Source organism: Dasypus novemcinctus, chromosome 15, assembly GCF_030445035.2.
Source record: "Dasypus novemcinctus isolate mDasNov1 chromosome 15, mDasNov1.1.hap2, whole genome shotgun sequence".
Taxonomy (NCBI): Eukaryota; Metazoa; Chordata; class Mammalia; order Cingulata; family Dasypodidae; genus Dasypus; species Dasypus novemcinctus.
The window spans coordinates 46,720,020-46,741,446 of NC_080687.1; positions in this window are offsets into that span (position 1 = coordinate 46,720,020).

Here is a 21,427-nt window from a genome sequence, read left to right on the forward strand (position 1 = left end):
AATAGGTCTCACAGCGGGTGGCTCCCTACAATAAAGAAGAGTTTGCCTGGGATACAGGAGATCCTCTAGGGCATTTCCTAGTACTGCCATGCTCTATGATTAAAGTCAATGGAAAATTGCAACAGCCCAATCCATGCAGGACTAACAATAGTCAAAAATCTTCAGGAATGAATGTTTGGGCACTCCCTTAGGCAAAGAATCACAGCTAGCTAAGGTGCTTGCTGAGGATAACTGGAACATGGAATGGGTAGTGGAAGAAGGTATTGATTAATATGAATTTGACCACATATCCAGTTACAGAAATGAGGACTGTAATGACCATGACTGTTTCTTCCTTTTTTCATTAAGATGATGATTGTATATGTACACAAAATGAATTTCTTTCTCTTCTTCCCCAACATTTTCCCTTATCATATGACAAGTTGTATCCATTTCATGCCATAATATTTGAGCATGTTAAGTTTAAGAGTGAATTTTACTCAAGAACTTTAACCCTATTCTGTAGGGACTTAATGCATTTCCAGTTGTACACAAGAGAGTTTAACATTAAGTAATATATATATTACTTAAAGACTAAGTATAGTTTAAGGTAATGTATATAAGCTGCTGAGTTGACAAGGAGTGGATTGTGATGGTTAGGTTAACGTGTCAACTCCTCCCTGTGGAACCTGGACTTGTGCATCCCCATGGTCATGTGATAGACTCTTATCAAATCTCTTACTATTGACAGATATCTCTTGTTGATTCTGTTTCCCTAGAGAACCCTGAAAAATACATCATTCTAGTGGATGTGAAATGATATCTCATTGCAGTTTTGATTTACATTTCTTAATAACTAATGATATTGGACATATTTTCATCAGCTTTTTGGTCATTTGTATATTTTCTTTGGAGAAATGTCTATTCAAGTCCATTGCCCATTTTTATAGTGGGTTGTTTGTCTTTTATTGGAGAGTTGTAAGATTTTTTAAAATATTGTAGATATTACACTCTTATGGAATATGTGGTTTACAAATATTTTCTCTTATTGAGTAGGTTGTCTATTTACTTTCATGATGAAAACCTTTTTAAAAAAAATTTTATTTTGATGAGGTCCCATTTATCTATTTTTATTTTTTTGCTTGTACTACAGAGGTTTTCATTTGTAATTTCCAAATGATTGGCATTTCTGAGTAACTTTTCATATGCTAATTTGCCATTCATTTATCTTCTAGGCAAAGAATATTTCAGATAATTTTCCCATTTCTTATTAATTTTGCAGTTTGTGGTTTTGTGGTTTTGAAAAGTACTTTACATATTTTGGATCCAAACTTATATTAGAAAAATTATTTACAAATATTTCCTACTCTTTTTATTTTGTTAAGAGATTGTGGTGGTTAATTACATGTGTTTCAGTGTGGCTAGGGTGTGGTATCAAGTTGTTTGGCCTGCTTGTCCCTGTAAGGATATATTTTTAAATGGAATTTGCTTCTATAATCAATTGATTTCATCTGCAATTAACAAAGATTACTCTCAGCAATGTGGGGAGTCTCCTCTTCCAATTAGTCTGAGGTCTTAAAAGCCAGAAATGGTGGTTTCAGACATCAGAAGAAGAACTTCAGCCTCAGCTTCATCATTGATTCTTTCCAGAACTGTCAGTCAGCCACTTCTTCAGACTAAGGACTTCAACATCATCTTTGACAGAATTTCCAGCTTGGAGCCTACCCTAAGGGATCTAGACTTGCCAGCCTCCAGAATTGTGTGAGCCAATTCCCTTATAATAAATATTTAATATATGCAGATATCCTATTTTTCTGTTTATCTGGAGAGTACTCACTAATATAGAGTGTTTTTCACAAAGCAAAGTTTATCAATTCAATAATAATTCAAATAATAGTATTGTCTTTTGTAGATCATATTTTGGCATCATATTGAGGAAAACTTTGCCTAACTTAATTCACACTTTCTCCTGTATTTTATGGCTCACATTTTACATTTGGGCCCATTGTCCATTTTAAGTAGATTTTTGTAAATTGTGTCAAGTACTACCCTTTTTTGCCTTTCTTTTCTTTTCTTTTTCTTTGCATATGCACAATGTTTTTGTTGGTGGTGGTAATATTTTTTCTTGTGTTTCCCTCAATACCACTAGTTGAATAAACTATCTTTTCTTCATTGAATTGGTTTTGCATCTTTGTAAAAATCAGTTGACTATAATTTAGTAGGTCTATTTCTGGGCTCTCTATTCTGTTCCATTGAGTTGTGTGTCTAGTTTTTCCCACCACTACAATGTCTTGATTACTATACCTTTTAGTAAATGTTAAAATTGGTAAAAAGAAAACAGCATTGGAGGATTTATACTACCTGATTTCCAACTTACTCTATAGCTACAATAATCAAGCTTGGTTTTGTGATAATTACATACAGATCAGTGGAAGATAACTGACAGCCCAAAAATAAACCCTTACAGTTATAGTTGACTGATTTTCATTTAAGTTGCTGAAGCATTTTAATATGGAAATGATAAACTTTTCAATAAATTGTGCTGGGTTAATTGGATATCCATGTATAAAAAGATTAATTTTTACCCTTATATCACATTATCAAAATAAATAACTCAAAATTGATGATAAACTTAAATTTAAGGGCTAAATTTACAAAATTTCATGTAGAAAACAGAGGAAGACTATTGTTACACTGGTCTCCACAAAAACTTTTTAGATATAATACCAAAATAATTGTCCATAAGGAAAATTTGATGATTTTAATTTCAGCAATATTAAATATATTTGTTCTTATAAAGATATATTAATATTAAGACAATGAAAATACAACTTGGAGACTTGAAGGAAATATCTTCCTGTCATTTATCTAATAATGGACTTATACTCAGAAGAGATAAGAACACTTTGAACATAAGACTTAGAATCCATTTTAACATAGAGAAAATATTCTAATAGACATCTCAACAAATAAAATATACAGATGCTTTCTTTCTAAGCATATGAAAAATACCCAACATCATTAGACATTAGGAAAAATTCAAATTAAACCATAGTGAGATACCACTAGACCCTTACTAAAATATCTGTAATAAATGACTGAAAGTAAGTATTCATATGAATGTAGAGAAATTTGTCAGGCAAATCAAATGCAAAATTGTACAGCTGCTTTCAAAAACCACTTGCCATTTTTCTTATGTTAAACTCTGACTTTTCATATATTCTACACTCCTGCTTCTAGATATTAACCCAAGAGAAAGGAAAACACATATTAACACAAAGATTTATATGCACATATTCATAGCAGTGCTATTTGAAATAGTCCAAAACTGAAAAATATCCAAATATATCTCAACTGGTGAATGAATAAACCGTATGTGGCATAATGATACAATGCAATAAATTCTTAAATAAAGAGAAATTAACTACTGATAAATGCTACAACATGAATAACCCCCCAAAGAAGGTAATAAATGAAAGAAATAATACGCAGGGCTATTTATTTTATGATTCTATTTCTGTGAAATTTCCAGAGGGCAGCAAATAATAAATCAGACAGCAGATTAATGATTGCCTGCATATGGTGATCAGAGTACCAGTGGCTGTAAACTGTCCAGAATGAACTTTGGAGAATGTTATTAACATTCTAAAAACGAATTATGATGATAGTTGCATGACTCTATAAATTTACTATAAATCATTTAATTTCATATATAAAAGGGTTAAATCAACTATATGTAAATTATGCATCAATAAAGTTGTTAAAAATGAAAAGAACATTAAAGTCCCAGAATGAATATCCATATAATTGACATGATATTATTAAACATATCAATGACCTGTATTTAAATATTTTAAATGTTTCTTGCACACATAAATTATAATAGCTTATTCATTCTGGCAACAATATTATATCTTTTAAAAATAAAGAACATCATATAAAATGCCCATAAAATTTTCAATCATTTCTACAAGGATATTATTAAAGAGCACGCTTTATCTGTTTCAACAAGATGGTATTGCTGCAGTTGCTTTACAATGGCCACTGTTGCATTATTTTAAATTATTTTTCTATAATCATGTATTTGAATTCTCATAGACATAGTCAACATAAATAAAATTGGAAAGATAGTACCAATGGATCAATGCCAACCCATCAAAATGTTGATACATTTTGTTTACTGACCAAATAGTTTAATTTTCTCAGCAGCGTGAGGTATTTATCTGCTTATAGTTACATTCTCACTCTTTGCCTTAGAAAAACATTCCTCACTAGGAAATTAATAGACATGCTGTGAATAACAGATTCCTTAAATATAATCAGAAAAAAACTAGGTTCAATAAAGCAGGTTTCTTTACTGTCAAACTTCAAATAGCTTTTGTTTTGCTACCTGTTGTTGTGATATGCTTCCAGTGAGTTCAGTTATGCAGTCTTCAATGTCTTCAAATACATATAGTGATGGAAACTTTGTGTCTGTACTATTCCTCAGTTAGGAGATAAATATGACATTTCTGTTACTCTTCCAACTTCGAACTAGCGATCCAAGTTTAATAATTGTACTTCCCCCTTGTTACCAAATTAGAAGTCTTTTTGTTCCCAGTTTATGCTAACCATATTTGTATATAGAATCTATATACTGAAGATTCTATCTTGATAAACTCATAACACTAAGCCTTTAAGAAGAGGAGGCTTACTTTGCATTTGTCAATCCTCTATAACTCATATAGGACTCTGAAACAAATGTACAGTACATCAGTACCAGATTAGTAACACTTCTTATATTTCTTAATACTGTTTTCTTACCCACCTTTCAGGACAGCAATTAATTCTCCTGGAGTTTTCTCAAGGTCTATCACCACATGCTAGATATCCCTGGGAAACTTGTTACTTCCTCAAGTTATTCCATCACAATTTTTAAAATTCAAATATCAAAACATTTTTCTCATTTCATATTCTTCTGAAAGTTTCACCATTTCACTCACATTTCATTCCTCCTATTCCACTAAATTCAATTTCTTTTTCTATCTATTCCCAAATATCACAAAGTTCCTGTTTTAATAAAGTAAATGGTATATACTAATATTAATTGAAATAGCGTAGTTTTATATTTTTTCCAGAATCAGTTATTTATTCCTTAATTTATTTCTTCAGTAAATATTTATTGAGCAACAATGCATCAGATACTTTTCTAGAATCTGGGAATATAGAGAAAGAGAGAAATCCCTGAGCTTATCAAGCTTACATTTTGGTGGGAAAGAAAGATATTAAATAAGCAAGATAACTATAGGCTATTTAACAGAGGGATGTTCTATAGAGAAAAAATTACAGCAGGAAAGGAGATATAAAGTGTCTGGGAAACAGGCTGAAATTTAAATAGTGTAACCAGGGAACTCTTAACAAAGAAGGTGACTTTTGCATAAGGACTTGAGGAAAGTGTGGGAGCCCAATGTGCTTATTTAGAGGAAAATCATTGAAAAGAAAAGGAACCTGAAGTGTAGTGAGGAACTTACCTAATAAATAATGCCTATTGACTTCCTCATGATATTTAAGAATGATCATAGAAAGTCTTAAAATTTTCAGAGATACAATTGTTTTTGTTCAAGAATAAAGATATTATTATAGACCAGCGATATCGACCAGACTCAGACTCTGAATAAAGTTACAATTGAGAGCTTTATTAGCCGCTGCGACTGCCTCATCCTATGCAGAGGGGAGAGCAGCCCCGAGTCGTGGGGGAGTTTGCTTATAAAGGCTTTTAGGTTCAGGGCAGGGGGCAATAGCTCAGCAAGCAAGCATGTACAGAAACAGATGTTTGTGGTTAATCAAGCGCTGGGAATTCTATCAGGGGAGATAAGCATTTGGGGAGTTTTTGTTATTTATAAAGGTCTGAGTCAGGTTGGTCCTTTCTACAGGAGGAGGCCTTGAGATAAGGTTTTACAGTCCAGCAAGCTTGTTACAGAAGCAAGATATATGCAGTTAGGGGGCTGTGGAATTTTCCTCTCGGGTGGGGGTGGTCACAGGCTCCTACTTCTCCACAATATAAGAAAAATAAATTATAATATTTAAATTGTTTGTTATGAATAGTCAGTGAATTTAGTTGAATTTCTGTTTTCTTTATTTTTTTAAATTTATTTAAGTATCTCATACATAAATATACATAAATATGTATATAATGATAGTTATGAATTTATGTAACAAATATATATTACATCATACAGGATTCTCATACTTCACACTACCATCAATACCTAGAATTGTTGATAAACAATTTTAACTAATGACTAAAGACTATTGTCAAAATAGTACTACTAACCAAAGTATTTTCCCCAACATATTTTATTGTTATTATTATCTTTATATAATTTATATATGAAAATACATAAACAATAAGTGTATAGTAGTTGCAAACTTATAGAGTAAACATGCATAACATCATACAGGGTTCCCATACATCAACCCTCCACCAGTACCTTGCATTGTCATGAGGCATTTGTTACAAATTACGAAAGAATATTGTCAAAATCTTACTATTAATTATAGTTCTTATCTTACATTTGTGTATTTTTTCCTCAACACACCCTATGGTTTGTTTTATTTTTTGTTTTCCATGAGTTGAAAATGCTGCTGGCTTTAGAAATCCTGTTGATTTTCTTAAATAATCTTGGTCTCCTTATAAATTTTTCTTGAAATGACAGGTTAACTCACTAAAATGCATGTGTAGGATTTGTTGATTGAATAACTATTAATAGATCTTAGAAAGAGTAAGGAAAAGAAGCAGCTTAGTTAGACCCTCTGTTACTGATTGAACCACATTGCCCACAAAGACATGTCCAAGTCCTAGCTCCTCATTGTGTGGAAGTTTATCTGTAAATAAGGTCTTTAAATATGCTGCTAGTTTGATGTGGGCTATGTATGTGTAGGAGGCTCTTTTTCTCTTCGGAGATAACCTTAACCTAAGCTGTCTGTCCTGACTTCTTGTGGTTGTGGGATGGTGAGAGTCTGCAGTCCTGCCCTTGGTGACCATGGCAACAACTCCAGTCCCAGGAAATAGTTTATCAATGCAAACTCTATAAACTTTAAATATTCAGGGGAAATGCAAACCAAATATGGTAAAAGCTTATCTAGAATGTATGAAGTCCATGCTAAAAGCTTACCTAGGATGTGGAAGATATAGGCTAATTCAAGCCTATTGAGAACTGAAACAAGAGAACCATTTGGCCTTTCCTCTCTGTATAAAAGGGAACTCAAAAATCTTGTTCAGGGCTTGCGATTGAAACAGAAAGCTCCCGAGTCTGGCCAGCCATCAATAAACCATTTTTCCTTCTCAAAATCATTCCTGAGTCCTGGCCTCTCTATATGCAAATAATTGAACCTCTCTCAAATTCTACAACAAGTTAAGATGCAGCAAAAGTAAATCAAAGTAGGCCTTAGTCCAATATAAATTGGAATCCTTATAGACAGAGGAAATTTGAACACTGTCAGAAGACAGAAGGAGACAGATGACCATGTGACTAAAGTAAATTTTGAGTTATGGATTGCCTGCAAGTCACCAGAATACTACAGAGTATTTCAGAACATGATCCTGCCAAAACCTCAAATTTGGATTTCTAGCCTCCAAACCAATGAAACAATAAGTTCCTGTTTTTTATGCCAACTGGTTTGCGGTATTTGTATGGCAACATTGACAACCTGATACCTACTTTCCCTCATTCCACTGCCAAAATAAGAAAGGTTTTACTCTGGCTTCTGTGCCCACTCTAGAAATAATAGCTCTCCCCAGAAATATCAGTGAATAATTTTGTATGCACACACAAGTATCTCAGTGGGAAGTACCTAATGGTAAATCATGCAGTCATTTAATAGATTTATAAGTATTTTTTTCTTTGGAAATTTCTGAGGAATTTCCCTAAAAGTATCACTATGAAAACTGTCTCCTATGCCATTTCTGGGATGTTACTACACTCATTCCATCTGTCCATCTATACATTTAGATCTCTTTCCCTTTTCTTATATTTCACCAAAATCTTTGGACCACAGATGACTTCTATTTAATCATCTCCAAGATCATTGTAGTTTAATCCCCTCCTGACATTTTTGTTGTCATTTGGATGAATTTTCAGAGGCAGGTCATCTTTGTCTTGTCTTTGATAGAAACTTGTCAATTTTTAAAAATCTGTTCAAACTCGTACTAGATGAGAGAGTATTTCACACTTATAGACTTTATTTACTTTTGAATGAAACTTCCCTTTCTTTCTCTTCATGTTGGTTTACATTTATAGTTCTTTTCTGCAAAATTATCTACTCATGTTCTATTGCAACTAGACACTCTTGTGTTCTCTTCTCAAGCTTATTCAACCAATCTTCTACCTTTGGAATGAGCACTCTCATTCTACATATCTTCCAAATATTCTGTTCCCTAAGATTTTGCCTTTGTGCTTCTTATTTTTTTGCCTACCCGTTAATTTGAGTGATCTCTTTGAATTTTTTCTTGTTTCAGTTATCATATAGATGGTAACAATTCTTAAATCTCTACATTTTTATCTTTTCAAAGTAACATTTATCTTTACTCTAGATATTCTCAATTTATTTCAATAGAAATATGTCTAAACTAAAATGATCACTGTTTCCAAACAGAACTGATCACTCTATCCTCTGCTGTATTTAATGCATCATGATATATTTTTACAAGTTATTTGTATCAGGAAATTTTTTTTCACTATCAACAAAGTTTACTACCCACTTCTAATTTGTCAAGTCCTGACCATTTGGATTCCTGAATACTGTACAAATTAACTACAACTTTTTCTCTTAAGCACTTCTAAAATGACCTATTTTATTTTCTCTCTTTTTTTTATTGACTTTGTAATAATATTACATTAAAAATATATATGTGAGGTCCCATTCAACCCCACCCCCCCAGCCCCCTCTCCCCCCCCCAACAACACTCGTTTCCATCATCATGACACATCCATTGGATTTGGTAAGTACATCTTTGGGCACCTCTGCACCTCATAGACAATGGTCTATTTAAGTGGAGTTTTCATATTTTGTAAACTGGCCTCCTGACAAGAGATGTTAAATTAGCCAGAGTTTTCTCCAAATCTATTGTATTGTTTTGGAGTTGTATGTATTCCAGGAAAACATATTTGTAAACCATTCATTTTTTATTGTAACCCACTGAAAGTAGGACCTACCAATAAGATTACTTCAGTTAAGGTGTGATCCAGCTCAATCAGGATGGGTCCTGCTTTGCTAGAATCCATTATAAGCAGAACGAAATTCAGAAAGAAAGAAACCCACTGAATATAAGAAGCTGATATTCAGTTGAACTTACAGTAGGAGAGGAGAGAAGAAGCTGCCATGTGCATTGTCATGTGACAAAGGAGCCCAGGGCCAAGGAGCATAAGCATTTAACACTGAAACACCACAGTCTTTGGGGGGAAGGAATTATCATGATGAGGCTTTGATTTGGACTTTTTTTTTACCTTCACAACCATAAGCCATTAAACTCCCATTGTTTAATCCAACTCATTTCATGGCATTAGCTTGAGCAGCTCAGGTAACTAAAATATCCATCTTCTTCACTGTGGCCATAGTGATAATTTCAAAATACAAAGTCACCATAATTCCTCCTATTGTTCCAAATCACTCTCACTGCAATTTGGTAAAACCCCAGCCTATAATAGTTTGGCCATTCTTACTTTTCCATCTCATAATGCATAGTGCTTTCTTTGAATTTTATTCTCTAGAAACACTAAACTTCTTATATTACCAAGCTGTTTTAAAAATTAATTGTTTATATCTCACCTCTATGATCATAAACATGTTATCACTACTTCTTGGAATATCTTAATACCACTTTAATTTAAGAAAATATTTTATATACAAATCCAATAATAAACCTTCCATTATTCCTTTTGCATAAATTTACCCAAAGTGATCACCAGTAAGAGACTCAGTACAGCTAGAACTCAATGGAAGAAAGGAAAGCAAGATCATACTAAGAATAGGAAGCTAGAGGGAATAGAGTGATACTGCCACAAGCCAACGAATCCAGCAGCCACTAGAAGCTTGAAGAAAGGAACAGATTCTCCCCTAGTACCTCCAAGAGGGAGCAAAGCTCTTTTGATAGTTAGATTTCAGCCCAGTAAAACTGATTTCAGACTTCTGGTATCCAGAGCTGTGGGAGAATAAACATTTTTTTTAAGCAACCAAGTTTGTGATAATTTGCTTTGTCAGCAGTAAAAATCAAAGAGCACATTACATTCCCACCAACAGTGAAGGAATGTTCTTATTTCTCCACATCCTCTCCAACACTTATTTTTTCCTGTTTTTTTTTTAATTAAAGGTCATTCTATGCAAAGTGAGATGCTATCTCATTGTCATTTTGATTTGCATTTCCCTAATAGCTAGTGACATGGAACCTTTTTTCACATGCTTTTTTGGCCGTTTGTATTTCCTCTTTGGAGAAATGTCTTTTTAAATCTTTTGCTCATTTTTAATTGGACTGCTTGCTCATTTATTGTTGAATTTTATAATCACTTTATACAGAATGGAACTCAAACCCTTATTGGATATGTGATTGCCAATTTTTTTCTCCCATTGAGTGGGCTGCTTTTCATCTTCTTGATGAAATTCTTTGAATCACAAAAGTGTTTAAGTTTGAGAGGTCCCATTTTACCTTTGCTGCTCATGCTTTTGGTGTAACGTTTAAGAATCCACTACCTACCACCAGGTCGTAAAGATGTTTTCCTACACTTTCTTCTGAGCTTAATAGTTCTTGCTTTTATATTTAGATCTTTGATTGATTTTGAGTTATTTTTTGTATAATGTGTGAAATAGGGGTCCTTTTTAATTTATTTGGCTATGGATATCCAGTTCTCTGAGAACCATTAGTTGAATAGAATGTTCTGTTCCAGGTGGGTAGGTTCGAAGTTTCAGGTACTTCTGTGCTCATCTTTGTTATTTCATTCCTGCTACTTGCTTTGGGATTAGATTGTTATTCTTTTTCTGGTTTCTACAGCTGTGCAGTTAGGTCATTTACATTAGCTCTTTCTTCTTTTTTAATGCAAGCATTGAGGGCTATAAATTTCCATCTCAGCACTGCCTGAACTGCATCTTATAAATTCTGATATATTGTGTTCTTGTCATTCATCTTGAGATATTTGATTTCTCTCAAAATTTCTTCTTTGACTCATTATTATTTGATTGTGTTAATCTACATATATTAGTGTATTTCCCTTTTTCTGCCTCTTGTGAATTTTCAAATTTATTCCACTATGATCAAAGAAGGTGATTTGTATAATTTTGATCTTATAGAATTTACTGAGATCTGCTTTGTGACCCAGAATATGGTCTGTCCTCGAGAAAGATCTATGAGCACTTGAAAAGAAAGCATTTTCTGCTATTTTGGGGTGCAATGTTCTGTGCATGTCTATTAGATTTAATCCATTTATCATATTATTTAACCTCTCTGTTTCTTCTTGGATACTCTGCCTAGATGTTCTATCCAAATGCTGAGAGTAGTGTATTGAAGTCTCCAACTCTTATTGTAGAGACTTATATTTCTCCCTTCAATTTTGCCAATGTTTTCCTCATGTATCTTGGAGTATGCTGGTTAGGTGCATACACATTTATGACCGTTATTCTTTCTTAGTGAATTGCCACTTTTATTAATTTATAATGTCTTTCCTTGCCTCTAATAACAGTTTTGCTTTTAAATTCTATCTCATCTGATATAAGTATAGCTTCTCCAGCTTTTTAATTAATTAAATTTTTTTTTTGTTTTCTGCATGTGTGGAATATCATTTTCTAGTCTTTCACTTTCAGTCTATTGGTATCTTTGGGTCAAAGGTGAGTCTTTTGAGGACAGCATGTTGATGGCTCATACTTTCTGGCCCATTCTGCCAGTTTGTCTTTTTGATTGGGGAGTTTAATCCATTAACATTCAATGTTATTATTGTAAAGGCAGTTCTTATTTCACCCATTTTGACCTTTGGGTTTTATCCATTGTATTTTATTTTCACCAGTCTTTTTACACATTTAGTTACTTTTACTGGTATAATCTTTTCTTCTTGACTCTCCTCCAATCCTCTCTCTCCATCTTTTCTTTTTAGACTGTAGAACTACCTTTAGTATTTCCTACAGAGTGAGTCTCTTTGTTATAACTCTCTCAGTTTCTGTTTATCTGTGAATATTCTAAACTCACACTCATTTTATTTCTATCTGATTGTATCGTGATTTTTTTTTTCTTTTTTTGGTGTGTTGCTTTGTTGCATGGGGGTCTTGTGACTCACCTTGCCATGCAGGGGCCTGCATCTCAGCATGCAGATCTGGGAAGCCTTTTTTTTTTTTTTAACCAGGAGGTCCCTGGGATTGAATCTGGGTCCTCCTTATGGTAAATAGGAGCTCAATTGCTTGAGCCACAACCACTTTCCAACCTTCATTTTTGAGATACAACATTGCCAGATAGAAGAATCTTGACTGGCAGTTTGTCTATTGCAGTATCTTAAATATATCAGACTATAGCCTTCTTGCCTATATGGTTTCTGATGAGAAATTGGCACTTAATACTATTGGGTATACCACACAGGTTATATATTGCTTTTCATTTGCTGGTTCCAGAATTCGCTTTGTTTCTGGCATTTGACATTCTGATTAGAATGTGTCTTGGAGTTGGTCTATTCAGATTTATTTGGATGGGAGTATGTTGTGATTCTTGGACATGGATATCTATGTCCTTCAATAGGGTTGGGAAGTTTTCTACCATTATTTTTTCAAATATTCCTTCTGCCCCCTTTCCCTTCTTTTCTCCTGGGATACCTATAACATGTATGTTTGCATATCTCTTTTTTATTTTTTTATTTTTTTTATTTTGAGAAGGAAAAATGGTTTATTGATGGCCGGCTGGACTCGGGAGCTTTCCTTTTCAATTCCAAGCCTGCATATCTCTTGTTGTCATTTAGTTCCCTGAGATCTTGTTCAATTTTTTTCCATTCTTTTTTTTATCTGTTCTTTTGTATGTTCACTTTCAGAGGCCATGTCTTCAAACTCACTGATACTTTCTTCTGCCTCATCAAATCTTTGTTATTTGGCTCCAGTGCATTTTTAATTTCATTTATTATGCCTTTCAGTCCCATAAGATCTGTTATTTTTCTATATATACTTTCAAATTCTTCTTTGTGTTCATTCAGTGTCTTAATATCTTTAATCTCTTTAGCCATCTAGTTGAATTTATTAAGGAGATTTGTTTGAACATATATAATAGTTTTCTCAATTCCTTTATATCATCTGCAGGCTTATCTTATTCTTTTAACTGGGCTATAGCTTCCTGTTTCTTGGTATGGATTTTAATTTTTTGTTGGTATCTTGGCATCTGCCTTACTACATGTATTTATTCTAGTTGCAGTTTCTCTCTTTAGTTTAGGGTTTCCTTTACATTTCTCCATTGCCTGTTGCATAGTAGGAGCTGAAGATGTAGCTGCTGCTGTAAGCTGTGGAGGATAAAGCTGCCTGTGTTGCCCCAGGACTGATGAAGCACCTCCCATCTTTCTCTTTGTCAAGGATGGACAGACTACAGTTGTGTGTAATAACCTAAATTGTGCAGGCCAAGACCATCTGTAGTTGCCTGGAGAGACTGATAAAGTGTCCTGCCCCTTTTTCCCCTGCCTGGGGAGAGGATGGAACTGCAGTATGGGGAGCCATCTATGCCCATGGTGCATGTTGATATGAAATAACTGCAGTTGTCCAGATAGACTGCCAGGGGTGGGGAAGGATCATCAGGACTGCCCAGCAATCTAATTCATGTGAACAAAATGCACCAGAGTTGCCCAGAGAGGCTGAGGGACTGCTGTCCCTTCTGCCCTTTAGGAGGTGGGAATGGAACTATCCACACCCAACAGGTCAGTGTAGGCTGAAAGTACCTGGCATTGCCCAGAGAGTCTGAGGAAACACCAGCCCCCGCCTATCTTATGGGGATTGGTGGTAGATCCACAGGTACCCACCAGTCCAGGTCATGCAGGCCAAAAGTGCCTGCCATTGCCCAGAAAGGCTATGAAAACACAGCTCCCCTTCTGCCTTACTTGAGAGTAGTGATAGAGCTATAGGTGTGTGACTATTCAGTCTGTGTAGGCTGAACACACATGTAGTTATCCAGAGAGGTTGAGGAAATGCAGCTCCCCTCTTACCCTATTGTGGGGTAGGAATGGTTACAGGTGCCCACTATCCAGTCTGAGTAGGCTGAAAGCACCTGCAGTTTCTCAGAGAGGCTGAAGAAACCCCAACCCCCTCTTATCCTATGGGAATGGAAGGGTGGAGATAGAATTGGAGGTGTTCAACAAACTTAACTTAGCTAGGTCTGTAATCTGATCTGGGTGGTAAGAAGCCAGTCTCTACCATAACTGTGATTTTCAATTAGCCTTACTTTCTTTCATTCCAGGGCAGAGTTAAACTGCCAGTTACCAGCCTCTTTCTTACTTGGACAAGTTCAAACTTTAACCATTCTTAGGATTATAATTTAATCAGTCCAATTTACTAATCAGAGCTGAAGTTGGTGTCCAACTGTGTCTTCCTCCCCAATTTTTGGGAAATGGAAATTCCAATTCTAGCCACAGAATATCTCCTGAGGTGCCTTACACTACCAGTAGAGAATAGATAGCAGCCTCCTCAGAGTAGAGTGCTCTATTCATGAATCTTCTGTGCAGGTGGGCAGTCTTCTTCTCCTACTCTATCAGAGATGTTGCAGAATGCTCTTTTGGTGTCTTGGATCCCACTAACAGGTTCTTTAGATAGCTTTGGGAGATTACTAATAGTCCTGCAACACAAGCTGACTCTAGGAGACCCTTACTCTGCCACTGTCTTGCCCCAGTTCAAACATTTATTTTTATAAAACTACCAAACAAAATAAATGGCAGAAAAAAAATCAAAGGAAAAATAATATTACATGACACATGAAAATTTTGTGGAATTCAAATATGTGTCTATAGATAAATTTACTGGAACATGTCTATGCCCATTCACTTATTTATTGTCCACAGCTGACTTTGCACTACAACAGTAGTGCCAAATGATTGCCAAAGAGACCATAGAGTCTGCAAAACTAATTTTATCTGGACTTAAAAAGAAAGTTTCAATCCCTCTATTGCATTATTTTATAATGTTCACATTCATGTTTGTCTTCTCATAAAATTGTGAATTCCTTGAATACCAAGACCAATTACTCTGATTACCTCTAGCACTTTATATGTAGTCCAAGTTAAATAAATATTTAAATACTCAATAAAATAATTAACTTTTTGCTATCACTGAACAATAAAAAAATTGCATTCCAACTATTTAAATATGAAAGTATTTATGTATTACTTAGTTATAGTTTGTCTTAATATCAAGGTCTTGACATTTTCATTTTTCTTAAATGATGGAGGGCATTAAAATTGTTAATTTACTAATGGAATAAAATATTTAACACCATAATAGAGTTGTGGATCAAGATTAAACTATTAACTAGGAACACATCATGCCTTGCAGTGGATGAATTTTTAAATGATTTGAAATGTCACCATGATGGTAATGGCAAAAAGAATAAAAATGAAAGAATACATTTGAGAGAATTTAAAACACATCATATTTTAAAAACATGGCATTTGTTTCATATGTTTAAGATATTTGTTAAAAAGACAAACTGTATTTAAGGACTACAATTTTAAGTAAAACAATAGTTCTAAATTTGAACTGAGGATAATTAAGTGTTAAATATTTAGATTTATATATGCAGTGATACATGCTAATTAAGGGTAATGAAGATGAAAGAGCGTAAAATATTGGGCAACATACAATCTTATGATTTAACATATGATTAAAGAGTTCAAAGTTGATGTTCTTCTGAAATGCATATTTTCTTGCATTACAGAAGAACTTGTCCTAAATGACAAATTTGTAATTTGTAGTTACTGAAGCACATATTCTCAAAGGTTGTGAAACAGTAGAGAATGCCGAATGAGAAAAGTTTCTCATAAGACATAACTATTTCTGAAGTCAGCATAACCAAGCTTTCCACTTTATCAAGTTATGGAGTTTAAAGTTAAAGCTAATAAAAAATATATATTCATTTTTTAAAATAATCTTAAAGAGAAAACATCAAACACTAGTCCATAGGGAAAAAAAATGATAAAGAATTGAAAGGTTTACATTAATATCATCTTTCTAGTTTCTAAGTTAACATTAAAATATTGAACATGGAGTGTTGCAACCAACTGGAAGGGTATTGGGAATGAACGGCAAGAAAGAAGGGATCAGGGGATCTGCAAGTTAATGCTTACAGACCCATTTATTTCTATTCAGCTACCTATTTATAGACAAGACTGCATGCTAAAAGCCCATACAGATTTATCCTTGTTATCTTATCATTAGAAACAGGGATAGACCCTTTATCTTTTAACTATTCAAAGTGACTTTTTTCTTTCTACTAAACTTGTCTGTTGACCAAGGGAGTCTCAACAAAGAACATTCTTTTCTGGTTCTGTTTCCTAGGTTACATCAGGTCTTATTTTCTTCAGCCAATGAGTCATTACTTCCTTCAATGGAGAAGTATAAAAATAAGTTTGCTCTTCTGATTTGGGCTGTGTGTGTAGGCTGTGTGTATCTTCATGAATAACCTGGGCTGTGTGTGTATACTTGCTAAATTTAAGATTCCAGCATAAGTCATGTGTGCCTGCAAACAATAACAACTGCAGCCCCACCTCTCATTACCATGCCAACCACTCCAGTCTGCCTAATTCCTGGAAAGCTAAGCTACAAAAACTAAAACCAAAACCTAACCTTTCATGCCAAATGCTTCCTAAATCAACCTCCCATACTCTCTGTATAAAAGCAACCTACAAGATGGGTGCAGGGCTCTGGTTTTTGAACAGGAGTCCCTGGTCCCGGTTGGTTGTTAATAAATTTCCTTCTCAAAAATATTCCTGCATCCTGGCCTTTAATATGTGATCATTAAATCTCTCTGCTTCCACAACAGTTCATCTGCTCATGCGGTAAAGTGGGAAATGCAAAATTATAGAAGGGAATATGTTTGATCTCTCAATTCATTTTTGTAAAATATATTCTTTTATAAGAATAAGAAAATCTATTCTGACTGGAAAAGTGAATTATATTTGCCCTTGGAAAAAGGGGATTATTTTATACTCTTAATTAAGATATTTTAAGAAATACAACCATGTGCTTGAGAAAAATGGGGAATTAGATTTGTACAGACGTAACTCAAAGGTTAGAAAAAGCATTAAATGTGATCCTTTTCTTTTTCCATATAACACTTTCCATTCTTCTTCTGTCTCTGTATCATATTTTATTAAAACTCTCATTTAACTTTTACAAAATAAATATTTTCATCAATTTTTCAAGAACTGTGTGAAATAACTGTGATGCAATTAACCATGCTCATTCACACTTTCCAGATTACAAATAAGGCCACAACTTGTGGGAAGAGGCTTGGTATAAATAATTAGAATAGAATGCAGATTTATAAAGAAATAGAAATATTAGTAGGTTTTAAGTATGTGGCCCTGCTGCATAGTACAATAGTTCAAAGTTTTACAAGTGAGACAGCTTGGTTCAAATCTCAGCCAAAACAATTCTAGCTACGTGGCCATGACGAGGTCTGTAACATTTGCTCTTCAGGTTCCTCACTGAAGTTCCCATTCACTTCACAAACTGAAGAAACTAATGCCTATCTTGTAGTATTACTATGAGGATTAAAATTAAATGAGCGCTTAAACCACTGTCACATGACACAAGATTTTTTTAACATGGGAATTAGTTTTCACTTACATTATTATGTTTTATTTTTTGTTTGGCTTTTGATTTTAGAAAACTATAAAAATATTGCTTTGTGCCTAGTCTACTGGGCTATACGAACATTATATCACTGAATTTAGGTTACCCCATCTAGATTATTTCACCATCTCTAGTAAAAATTGCTAATTAATGCTAAATGCAATCTGATGGTAAGAATATATTATCAACTACACCTTCTTGGCTTCTTTGAGACAATATTTTGTAAAAATAAAATTTGCATTGAAAAAAAAATAAATTATTTCGCAATTTTGTGCCTTCAGTTACAAACAGACCAGGAAACAAAATTAAAAAGCCTAAGTTTGAAACTTTCACAGGACAAGTATACCAATGAAATGCGTTATTCTACTATTGGCCATAGAAAGACATTCAGCAGATCATTCCAGAGCTGCTGTCATACATTTGCTGCTTTAAAATAGTTCGGCTATGTGATTGCTTTTACAATACTGATTGATTATACACAATCAGTTCAGATCATGTTATATTTATTTCAGATTTTCTTAATATATTGTAGAATATTTTTAAATGTTCTCAGTGAGGCAAAATAGGACAGTGAAAAGTCATACATGCAATTTGGCCAAACGTATACTTGATTTAAAAATCTTTGGCCTCCTTAAATATTGTATGATCTTCTACAAATTACTCAATTTACTGAACCTTTATTTCTTCATCTATGAAATGAAGATTGTAAATCCTAATTTATAATGTTTTTATGAGCCTTAACTGAGATAATGTGTAAAAGTGCCTGAGGTAAAATATGGGCTCATAAGTGATACTTTATGTACCAAATACCTGTGTATGTGTTATGATTGTTATATGACAAGTATTTTTCAAATAGGAGATGCATTGCATCAAGGTAAACAAAGATGAAAAAAAAAAAAGAAAATGAGTTTCTAAATCCATAAGAACTTTGACATTCCAGCATGGCTTTGTTAGGGAAAAAAATAAGGTAAATTAATTATGTGACATATACTATGTAATATGTTATCTTTTTATCACAAAATCAAAGGAAGCTAAGAATATGGCAGAGCATGGGGAGAATTTAAGAACTTTTAAGAAATTTTAAGAGCTTTAAGAAGTTGCTTAAGTTGTTAAGTTGCATACAGTTAATAAATGATAGATCTGCATCTTAGAGATGAGCTTTGGCATATATTATTTTGTCTCACAGTTATAGCTGCTTGTAAAAAAAAGACACTTTAAATTCATTCAAAGCATACTTTGTAAAATATTTCCCAATAAAATTAGTTATTTATTACAAAAAAATTTTGTTAAGTCATTTTATCAATCATGAAACAGAGCTTCAGAAATATTCCTGAACTAAAGAATATTTAAAATATATGTCTCCATAATGCAAAAATGTTTTTAACATATGAATTCTCAAAGCAAGTTTTAGAAGTACAGAGGATTAACTATTTGAAATACAATTACCATTACCTTCTTAAATATTTATTTTCTCTTGACTCTGTTTTGATATAAGGATTGGGGTTACAAAATTGGAACCCCAATGTGGAACCCTAAGTCTTGGAAGACACTAATTGCTTGTCATCTTGTTCTACAATTAACATCACTTTCTACTGAAGTGAAACATACCTGCAAGGTATTAATATCATCAGGGAATTGTGATAACTTTAATCCTTTGAAAAGTTTTTGGTAACTATCCTTTAAAAATATTTCCTATCAATTATAACTTATTTACATTTAAAATTTCCCAACTTCAGATCATTTAAAAGTTGTCATGACTTGGATTTTTTCAAAATATTTATCCTATCATTAATTTTAAGGAGCTGAGTTTGAATGCAAATAAATATTTAAGTGCACGGAAATTTCTCTGGAAGGGTAGCTACTGCCAATGCCTTTCAGTTAAAGTCCACCAGGATCAGAGGTATAGCAAAACTAATTGGGTTTGTTATAAACAAACAGGGAAAGAGAATGCTCACACTAGGGAACAGTGGGCATCTCAGTAAAAGAATGTTAGAAAGAAATTTTATAGGATTTGGGCTCTGATTTTATAGGAGTGGGTGATTTGAGGAAAGATCTAAGAAAGCAGAGATTCACTTCAGGTTGAACAAGGTCAGAGGTGCGGGCAATTTTGTGCTTGGGTGAAGAAGAAGCTGGGATATTTGGTATTGTGTGTATTAAAACAGTCACCTAGCTTATGTCCATGATTAGACAAAATTATGAACCAGCCTTGATTTGTCTCATGTAATATAACCTTAGACATTGCCTGAGTTTGGTATTGTGTGCAAATGTTTATACCTAATAGGAGAATACAATGCCTAGCTTTGAGTGCGAGGTCAGGTTTTCAAGGACAAGAACTGCTCTTTCTTTTTCCTTATCATTCTGGACAATTCATGGATAATGATTAAAGGAAATGTTTACAAGAATAGCTCTAGATAATGTTAAATACTAAAAACATTGTTAATTACTAGGTCTTTAAAATGATTCTTTCCTCATTCTTCACATTATTTGAGAAGGCTTTTCAAAAATGGTACCTGGAATAGAAAAGAATAATAATTTGAATTAGACTTTTCTGGCAGTGATGTGGGCTATGGGTGGAAGGCTCTTTGTCTCTTCAGAGATAACTAAGTTGTTTGACTTGTGGGTGTGAAATGGTAAGAGGCTGCAGTCCTGCTCTTAGGGACCAGCAGGCTCCAGTCCCAGGAAATGTTTAACAAAGCAAGGGCTATAAACTTTAAGTATTTAGGGGAAATGCAAAAACCAAGGCTTATCTAAAATGTCTGGAGTCCTTGCTAAAAGCTTACCTAAGATGTGAAAGAGATATATGCTAATTGAAGCCTACTGAGAACTGAAACAAAGGGACCATTTGGCCTTTCCTCTCTGTATAAAAGACGTTTGAAAATCTTGTTCCGGGCTCGGGATTCAAACAGAAAGCTCCCGAGTCCGGCCGGCCGTCAATAAACCATTTTTCCTTCTCAAAATCATTCCTGAGTCCTGGCCTCTCTATACTCAAATAATTGAACTTCTCTTAAATTCCACAACAGCAGAAGAGACAGAAATCAAAGTAAAATTAATGATATATTTTCATTATAGACATGAAGAAACAATATTTTACTGGTTTTCTTCCTTTTGCCCCACCAGAGCTACTCTTCACTTTTTTTCTTCCCTGCTCCAAATCTCCAGAAGGCAGGTGATTGAGGCCCTCTTTCTTCCACATAATTTCAGCTGGTGGGCAACACCAGAAGGGGAGCAGTAGGAGAGGGAGGAGTGAGATGGGTATCTCCAGTGGCATGGCTGTGTCCCTCATCCAAAGGCAACAGCTCCTCCGTCTAATTGTAAGCCTGAAATTGGTCAAAATGGGAAATCCCATGTGGTATATATGTTACCACAATAATAATGTAAAACAAACAAACAAAAAATCGAGCTCCTAGCAGGCTGCCCTCTCCATGCTGCATTTTTTCTGGTTTCTGATAACTGATCTCTTTTTTGCCCCTTTTGGTTTGGGATGTAATGACCCTCAGTTTAACCCCAAACTATGTCACTGTTCTTTGTGATTTTCCTATCACAGAGAACAGTGCAGTAATTCTGTGTTCATTATGCTTTACCCATTAAACTCTCCTCAAACTATCTCATTTTAGATACTAGC